This window comes from Triticum urartu, chromosome 2 (assembly GCF_003073215.2).
Source record: "Triticum urartu cultivar G1812 chromosome 2, Tu2.1, whole genome shotgun sequence".
Lineage (NCBI taxonomy): Eukaryota > Viridiplantae > Streptophyta > Magnoliopsida > Poales > Poaceae > Triticum > Triticum urartu.
Genome location: NC_053023.1, coordinates 526,343,126 through 526,353,393, shown reverse-complemented (window position 1 = coordinate 526,353,393; position 10,268 = coordinate 526,343,126). Strand labels below are relative to the sequence as shown.

The window sequence follows — 10,268 nt, the reverse complement described above, 5'->3', positions numbered from 1 at the left end:
GCTTTTCTGAATGTCAAGTATCATTTCCTTAGACCATGAGATTGTGCAACTCCCGGATACCGTAGGAGTGCCTTGGGTGTGCCAAACTTCACAACGTAGCTGGGTGACTATAAAGGTACATTACAGGTATCTCCAAAAGTGTCTGTTGGGTTGGCACGAATCGAGACTAGGATTTGTCACTCCGTATGACGGAGAGGTATCTCTGGGCCCACTCGGTAATGAATCATCATAATGAGCTCAATGTGACCAAGGGGTTGGTCACGGGATCATGCATTACGGTACGAGTAAAGGGACTTGCCGGTAACGAGATTGAACAAGGTATTGGGATACCGACGATCGAGTCTCGGGCAAGTAACGCACCGATTGACAAAGGGAATTGAATACGGGATTGATTAAGTCCTCGACATCATGGTTCATCCGATGAGATCATCGAGGAGCATGTGGGAGCCAACATGGGTATCCAGATCCCGCTGCTGGTTATTGACTGGAGAGGCGTCTTGGTCATGTCTGCGTGTCTCCCGAACCTGTAGGGTCTACACACTTAAGGTTCGGTGACGCTAGGTTTGTAGAGATAGTAGTATGCAGTAACCCGAAAGTTGTTCAGAGTCCCGGATGAGATCCCGGACGTCACGAGGAGTTCCGGAATGGTCCGGAGGTAAAGATTTATATATAGGAAGTCCAGTTTCGGCCACCGGAAGGGTCCCGGGGGTCCACCGGATGGGCCACCTATCCCGGAGGGCCCCATGGGCTGAAGTGGCGTGGGAACCAGCCCCTGATGGGCTGGTGCGCCCCACCCAATGGCCCAAGGCGCCTAGGGTTGGAAACCCTAGGGGGGCCGTTGCCCCCCGAGGGGCATGCGCCCCCCTGGTTGGAAACCCTAAGGGGGCCGTTGCCCCCAGCCCCCCCTTTTAGATGGGATCTCCAAGGGGGCATGCGGCCCCCCTAGCCCCTATATATAGTGGAAGGGAGGGAGGGCAGCCGCACCTTTGCTCTTGGCGCCTCCCTCTCCCTCCGTAACACCTCTCCTCCCCGCTTGTGCTTGGCGAAGCCCTGCCGAGATCCTGCTGCATCCACCTCCACGCCGTCGTGCTGCTGGATCTTCATCAAGCTCTCCTTCCCCCTTGCTGGATCAAGAAGGAGGAGATGTCTCCCCAACCGTACGTGTGTTGAACGCGGAGGTGCTGTCCGTTCGGCACTTGGTCATCGGTGATTTGGATCACAGCGAGTACGACTCCATCATCCCCGTTCACTTGAACGCTTCCGCTCGCGATCTACAAGGGTATGTAGATGCACTCCTATTCCCCTCGTTGCTAGAATACTCCATAGATTGATCTTGGTGATGCGTAGAAATTTTTTAATTTCTGCTACGATCCCCAACATTTCCTTCACTGTCAATTGCTCAATAGTAATTTGTTCACCCACCTTAGAATACTTATGCTCTCGAGAGAAGCCACTAGTGAAACCTATGGCCCCCGGGTCTATCTTTATCATATCAATCTCCTACTACTTAGTTAGTTACTTTGCTATTTACTTTGCGTTTATTTTACTTTGCATCTTTATCATAAAAATACCAAAAATATTATCTTATCATATCTATCAGATCTCACTCTCGTAAGTGGCCCTATAGGGATTGACAACCCCTATTTGCGTTGGTTGCGAGGATTTATTTGTTTTGTGCAGGTGCGAGGGACTCGCGCGTAGCCTCCTACTGGATTGATACCTTGGTTCTCAAAAACTAAGGGAAATACTTACGCTACTTTGCTGCATCATCCCTTCCTCTTTGGGAAAAACTAACGCAGTGCTAAAAGAGGTAGCAGTACCCTACAGGCTCGATGTGAGCCGCCGCCTCCCTCCTCCCTCTCAGCTTCCGCAGCACCACAACTCGCCTTCCTCTGCTGTTGCCGCTCGTACGGTGGCCGCCGGCGCTCGCCAGCCTCGCTGAGGGAGTCCTGGATTAGGGGGTGTCCGGATGGCCGGACTATACCTTCAGCCGGACTCCTGGACTATGAAGATACAAGATTAAAGACTTCGTCCCGTGTCCGGAAGGGACTTTCCTTGGCGTGGAAGGCAAGCTTGGCGATACAGATATGTTGATCTCCTACCATTGTAACCGACTTTGTGTAACCCTAACCCTCTCCGGTGTCTATATAAACCGGAGGATTTTAGTCCGTAGGACAACATACAGAACAACAATCATACCATAGGCTAGCTTTTAGGGTTTAGCCTCTCCGATCTCGTGGTAGATCTACTCTTGTACTGCCCATATCATCAATATTAATCAAGCATTTCGTAGGGTTTTACCTCCATCAAGAGGGCCCGAACCTGGGTAAAACTTCGTGTCCCTTGCCTCCTGTTACCATCCGGCCTAGACGCACAGTTCGGGACCCCCTACCCGAGATCCACCGGTTTTGACACCGACACTCGCCCTGCCAGACCGGCCCCCGCTGCACCCCATGTCGCGCTCGCCGCGACCTCCATCCCCCGCACACATTGCACCGCTCTGGCCGCGCCTCCACGCGCGTGCCTACGCCCCGCCTAGTGCTACCTCTTGAGCATGCGTTGGTTTTCCCTTGAAGAGGAAAGGGTGATGGAGCAAAGCAGCGTAAGTATTTCCCTCATTTTTCGAGAACCAAGGTATCAATCCAGTAGGAGACCACGCGCGAGTCACCTCGTACCTACACAAACAAATAAGAACCTCGCAACCAACACGATAAAGGGCTTGTCAATCCCTTCACGGCCACTTGCAAGAGTGAGATCTGATAGAGATAATAATAATAAGATAAATATTTTTGGTATTTTTATGATATAGATTGAAAGTAAAGATTGCAAAATAAACGGTGCCAGAAATAGCTAGTTGATAGGAGATTAATATGATGGAAGATAGACCCGGGGGCCATAGGTTTCACTAGTGGCTTCTCTCAAGATAGCATAAGTATTATGGTGGGTGAACAAATTACGGTTGAGCAATTGATAGAATTGAGCATAGTTATGAGAATATCTAGGTATGATCATGTATATAGGCATCACGTCCGTGACAAGTAGACCGACTCCTGCCTGCATCTACTACTATTACTCCACACATCGACCGCTATCCAGCATGCATCTAGAGTATTAAGTTCAAAAGAACGGAGTAAAGCTTTAAGGAAGATGACATGATGTAGAGGGATAAACTCATGCAATATGATGTAAACCCCATCTTTTTATCCTCGATGGCAACAATACAATACGTGTCGTTTCCCCTACTATCACTGGGATCGAGCACCGCAAGATTGAACCCAAAGCTAAGCACTTCTCCCATTGCAAGAAAGATCAATCTAGTAGGCCAAACCAAACTGAAAATTCGAAGAGACTTGCAAAGATAACCAATCATACATAAAATAATTCAGAGAAGATTCAAATATTGTTCATAGATAATCTTGATCATAAACCAACAATTCATCGGATCTCGACAAACACACCACAAAAGAAGATTACATCGAATAGATCTCCAAGAGAATCGAGGAGAACTTTGTATTGAGATCCAAAGAGAGAGAAGAAGCCACCTAGCTAATAACTATGGACCCGAAGGTCTGAAGTAAACTACTCACACATCATCGGAGAGGCTATGGTGTTGATGTAGAAGCCCTCCGTGATCAATGCCCCCTCCGGTGGAGCACCGGAAAAGGCCCCAAGATGGGATCTCACAGGTACAGAAGGTTGCGGGGTGGAATTAGGTTTTCGTGGTGCTCCCCTATGTTTTCAGGGTACGTAGGTATATATAGGAGAAAGAAGTAGGTCGGTGGAGCCACGAGGGGCCCACGAGGGTGGAGGGCGCACCCAGGGGGTAGTCGCGTCCCTTCCTCATGACTTCCTCGTTGGTTGCTTGACATCCACTCCAAGTCCTCTGGATCACGTTTGTTCCAAAAATCACGCTCCCAAAGGTTTCATTCCATTTGGACTCCGTTGGATATTCTTTTTCTGCAAAACACTGAAATAGGCAACAAAACAACAATTTGGGCTGGGCCTCCGGTTAATAGGTTAGTCCCAAAAATAATATAAAAGTGTATAAATAAGCCCATTAAACATCCAAAACAGAATATATAATAGCATGGAGCAATCAAAAATTATAGATACATTGGAGACGTATCAACCATCCCCAAGCTTAATTCCTACTCGTCCTCGAGTAGGTAAATGATAAAAACAGAATTTTGATGTGGAATGCTTCCTAACATATTTCTCAATGTAATTTTCTTTATTGTGGCATGAATTTTCAGATCCGAAAGATTCAAGATAGAAGTTTAATATTGACATAAAAATAATAATACTTCAAGCATACTAACTAAGCAACCATGTCTTCTCAAAATAACATGGCCAAAGAAAGTGCATCCCTACAAAATCATATAGTTTGGTCATGCTCCATTTTCGTCACACAAGAATGCTCTCATCATGCACAAACCCGATGACAAGCTAAGCAATTGTTTCATACTTTAGTAATCTCAAACTTTTTTCAACGTTCACGCAATACATGAGCGTGAGCCATGGATATAGCACTATGGGTGGAATACAATATAATGAAGGGGGTTATGTGGAGAAGAAAAAAGGGAGAAAGTCTCACATTGACGCGGATAATCAATGGGCTAGGGAGATACCCATCAATTGATGTCAATGCAAGGAGTAGGGATTGCCATGCAACGGATGCACTAGAGCTATAAATGTATGAAAGCCAACAAAAGAAACTAAGTGAGTGTGCATCCTACTTGCTTTCTCACGAAGACCTAGGGCACTTGAGGAGGCCCATTGTTGGAATATACAAGCCAAGTTCTATAATGAAAAATTCCCACTAGTATATGAAAATGACAAAACAAGAGACTCTCTATCATAAAGATCATGGTGATACTTTGAAGCACAAGTGTGGAAAAAAGGATAGTAGCATTGCCCCTTTTTATTTTTATTTTTAGGCCTTCTATTTTTGGTCTTTCTCTTTTTTTGGGACAATCTATCAATATCTATCTATATATCTATATATCTATATATACCTATACTAATCCTGGACTCCCTAGAAATTACCACGTTAATTAGAAATTACCAGCCGTTTATCCAGTGGGACCGAATTATTACGGTCCAGATTAAACCTGATCACGGTTGTAGGAGTATCATATGGGCCTTCGTTTTTAGCCTGGGGAAATTCCCAATCTCACGTGTCTCCTACGTGGGGTTAGCCATTCTATGGCCCAACAAGCCATCCAACCTTCTCCATCTCCGCCTCTTCCCCGAAGCGCAGTCACGCTCTCGCTCCTCCTCCATCTCCGCCTCCTCCCCGAAGCACAGCCACGCCCTCGCTCCTCCTGAAGCGCCGCCAGCCCACCTCGATCTCCGCCGCCACCTCCCACCCCTACCTCCGCGGTGGTCCTGCGCCCCCTCTACCCCGACCTCCAGCGACACTCCTCCCATCCCGATCTCCACCAATGGTCCTGCGTCCTCACCGCCCGACCTTCGGAGAAGCTCCGCTGACCCACCTCCCTCCCCGTCCTCCGCTGCGCTCCCGCGCTCTTCACCGTGGTCACGCCCCCATCCATGCCGGTAGTTCATGCTGGATTAGGAGGTTGTACACGTACGTCTATATTTATGTTCAAGTCGAGCTTCGTGGATCTGAAGGCATGTATGATCAAGAACCTATTAATTGCATTCAATTCAATCTCACATGTGTGTGCTAGATGCTAGAAGAAATACTTCTCTTTTAATTTGTATATATGGTTGTGCGCACGTATATGTACTGGCACATCTTGCCGGAACCTGATTGGGAAGTCAGATTCGCTAAATATATGTGCCCGTGTCTTCGTGCCATGTGACTCGCAACTCACGGCCTGTATCAACAACACCAATTATATTTATTCTCTCTTTGTTATAACTAATGTCATCAAATCTGATAGTCGTCTATAGATGTTTTCCCTATGGATACTAAGATGCATGGCACCATTTTGCAGATACTTGGAGTATATATCTAGCATATCAAGCTACCGGAGACAACCAGTACTTCATTGAAATAATAACAACAATATCATCGTTTTGTCCAAATGACATCGTCCATGTATACTGATGTGGTTGGCACTCACCACAGGTAGTCGCTCCCCCCATAGATGAACTGTTTTATCTCTGTAGCTATTTTTGAATAAAACTGGTCATGTATAGCATGCATACCTTCTGGCTATATAGAAGTCGAGGTGCCTATGTGGGCTGCAAAAATAGAGGGCGTCCCCGACTTGGATTTTGTGTCCTGCTTGAGCACGTCAGTAATTAATGGGCGTTGGACATGGACTCCACATGGAACGCTCTCTTTGACACATAAACGATGGCCTCAAGCCCCTATGTGGAAGTATTCAGCCTTGCCGTTCTACCATTTTCTCTATAAGAACGATGTACAATTTTGACGGAACACTAACCACCAGTGCTACACCCGAGGTACACCATTGTATAATCTACATGCCAAACCATGAGTAAAGTAGCAAGCTATTATGTTTCAAAATTTATTTGGAAGAGCATGTGTTTTGGGTTTTATACTTCACCATGATCTTTTACTGTGTGCCTGCAACCATAGCTTCTATCGTCATTAACTTGCCATATACGGATAGTCTGCAGAGTTTACAAACAAGAGTGAAACCAATAATGATGGTTGATGATTATGGTATGATTGCCGGATTAATAATTCAGAACAAGAAAGCTATTTTACTGGAAAAGCTGCTCCCGCGCTCTTCACCGTGGTCACACCCCCATCCATGCCGCTCTACTCCCTGAACAACCATGAGAGCGCCGCCATCCTGCGATGGGAGCAAGTCGAGGTGCCTATGCGGGCTGCAAAAATGGAGGGCGTCGCCAACTCTGATGTTTTTTCCTGCTCAAGCACGTCATTAATGTGTGTTGGAGATGGACTCGACATGGAACACTCTCTTTGCCACATCAAAGATGGCCTCAAGCCCCTATACAGAAGTATCCAATCTTGTTGTTCTACAATTTTCTCTGGAACAACGATGTACAACTTCGACGGAACAGGACCGCCAGTGCTCCACTTGAGGTACGCCACTGTATAATCCACATGCCAAACCATGAGTAAAGTAGCAAGCTATTCTGTTTCAAAATTTATTTAGAAGATCATGTGTTTTGGGTACTTCGCCATGGTCTTTTACTTTGTGCCTGCAACCACACCTTATGTTGTCATTACCTAGCCATATACATATAGTCTGCAGAGTTTACAAACAATAGTGGAACCTATACTGATGAATGATGATTATAGTATGACTGCCGGATTAACAATCCAGAGCAAGAAATATATTTTTACTGGAAAAGTTAAATCTAATATTAACAATAGTACGAATGTACTTCACCTGCAAATTGTTCTTATCATTCTATCATTCCAGACGTTATATAAGCCACAAAATCACACTGCTGGTCACAACACTAACAGCAGGTCAAATCTTGGTGCTGCACCAGTTAGGCATGTAGTATGCAAGTTTAGAGATGGATATACCAAGTTTACTATGAACTAAAGCATGACAGGTTTGACAAACAACACACATTTGTATTAATTCGGCAGTTCATTAGATATGATCAGCAAGAGTTGTCTGTGATGTATATGTTATGGATCAGCGCACAGGTAGTTAATCTATCTTTTTTGCCATTTAGTAAATTCAAGCCCTTAATATGATGCTCTGAATGTCATACATAGTTAGCTTCAGATTGGTAGTGCATCTCATAGTGATTTTTATAACTGAAGTTGATCATAATCACTGTGTACAGAGCATTTCAATGTGTTGTTCAATAAATTACAGAAATTAGAAGTATGCCTATTATTGTAACATATTGTAGTAAGGTAGTGCCACTTCCAAGAATCAAATGTATTTTATGTCCTGACAAGTTTATCCTTAAATGTATACTACAAAGGGATCAGTACTGATTAATTGGCAATTTACTATGTTTCAGAATAAGTGAAATTACTTCTGGTGTTGCAATGTAGCTAGATTGGAGAGAAACATGATAGCATCTTAATAATCCAGTAAGGTATTTGACGAGCTCCATTGCATAATTTATAGATAAATCATAGAGCCTTTTCTTTAATTCATCGAAAATTGTTTCGCTTCCAGTATGTAATTTGTACAAGAATCATGGAGTGCTTATGCATGCTTGCCTTTTGTTGAGAACATAATTTTGTAAGTAAACTAAAATGACATGTATTTTCTACTCATAATGGTGAACCCAGTGGATAAAGGTGTGTACTGTGATAAAGTTGTACTTCAGACTATTATTTTCGTTTGTGGAGAATAGACAAAATGCGGAAAGCCCATGGCAGCCACCACTTTTGTTACCTGCTCCGAGCAATGTAGGAATCTTGATCCTATGGTAGAATATTTATCTATACATGCGTTTCTGGTAGAAACCAACACATTTTACACCTAATTTTTACTTCTCTCACTACAAGTCTGATACAACACAAAACACTAATTAATCATATTCTCTTCATACTGTGTGCTCTCATTCTATATGTTTTTCGTACATATCTAACACACTAGAAGAACTCTTTAGAATCATTGGACTCAGTGTCCTCCATGCTAATGTAATTTACGTCAACATGATGTTTGTACCAGAAAGGATCATGCATGTTTTCTCCTATCTATTATAGCTTGCCATTGTCACTGATGTAAAATGAAATCTTCATGGCATGCGCCTCTAGCTTCCCACTGCTGCAACCATTTTGAGAAAAGCTAGGAAAGGATAGCGTAGATATACGTACCTTTTTTTGAGCAAGTACCATTGATATACATATGAAAGACAGTTCATGCACTGTACTTTAGTAACTAGCCTTCACTAAAGGGATCAAAATCTATGTTTTTAAAAAATAAGCTAATCTTTACTAATCAATTCTTTTGTTCTACTTTATAGATCGTAAACCAGTTTTTTAACGGGGGCAGTTTTTCGGTTGGACGGAAGTAACTCCACTCGCTAGGAGGGCTTGGTGGTAATATACAAGGCCGTGAAGCATTTTTCATGTAACTGGTAGTGATCTAAGTCACATGTTATTACAATGGATGCTACTACAACATTTCCGTATAAATGTATGCCACTGATCTTTGCATATATATTACACTCCCTTTGTAAATAAATATAAGATGTTTTAATATGTTTCTACTACTATATGTTTTCATCATTATTATGACAATAGATCGATTATCTTCTCCGAAATATATATTGTCGATGTGATCAAACATGTGTTACATGCCATCTAATGCAACATCGCTTTGTTTGAATGTTCACAATTATAACTTGCTATGACAAGAGATAACTATACATGTATTTTTTTGGAAGTAGAACTATACATGTTAGATCTCCAATGGTGTATCAACCAAAAAAAAAATACCACGGAATCTAAGAAAGCAAAAAAGAATACCATATACCTTCTATTAAGAGGATAGCTAACTACTCATGCTGAACAGCAAAAAATTGATGTACTATATAACTGATTGCTAAGAATTAAAAGAAGTCCCAAGGTAATGCTAGTTTGAAATCATATGAATATGTAAAATGCCTAATTATGAGTTTCTAAATCAATGTGGATAATCATGATAAACTGCTACATGTTTTTAATCAATATTTTATTTTCATGTCATTTGTTTAAAATCTAATATTTCATATTTAGTATTAGATTGTGGGGTCCAATTTTTTCTCAATTTCAATCAACGTCAAACGATAAGTTCGCAAGTTCCTCTTCATTTTGAATATTATAGTATAGCTCTTATTTCTTTCCGTTTGTACATAGTACTATATATACTTCAAAGCTCACTAAGGTTATTCAAACATCCGGTGTCCATCAATTCATTTTCTTTTATATCTTATTGACCACCAAATTATAACATATAATGCAGGCCATAAGGAACTTATTCAAAGAATATAGTATTTTGTCCTATGGAAAGTTTGAAGCAGTTGAGAACTTAATATGCCTGGATAATAATAATTTGGATATTTTTCTATATTATTGTGGAAAGAATTTGCAAAATGAACATACTGAAAATGTCACTATTATGTGTTTTTTAGTTCTAGCTCGTACATACGTCTAGATACTGGTATTTCGTGTAGTGATATGATATCACAAACTCAAGTTTGTACAATGACCGTTTTCATTTAATCAGCTGGTCCAACATCTCCATTGAAGTTTGTTATAAAAGAAAATGAAGATAACTCATTCTAAACTATGAGTAGTATGAATTCCACATCAAGAAAACTAAAGTAAATTAGTAGCATAG

At 42.4% G+C, this 10,268-nt stretch overlaps 1 long non-coding RNA gene across 4 annotated transcripts; it reads left to right on the top strand.

Annotated features, from left to right (window-relative positions):
* The first annotated feature begins 5,187 nt into the window (after positions 1 to 5,187).
* Positions 5,188 to 9,159, top strand: LOC125538485. 4 transcript variants are annotated; one of them, XR_007296356.1, is made up of 5 exons: positions 5,188 to 5,638; positions 5,964 to 6,438; positions 6,609 to 7,048; positions 7,954 to 8,031; positions 8,911 to 9,159. It is a non-coding gene; the product is annotated as an uncharacterized LOC125538485 (long non-coding RNA). The 4 variants fall into 4 exon arrangements; XR_007296354.1 differs by having other exon boundaries at positions 5,188 to 5,590; positions 5,964 to 7,048; XR_007296353.1 differs by having other exon boundaries at positions 5,964 to 7,048.
* Positions 9,160 to 10,268: the final 1,109 nt, after the last annotated feature.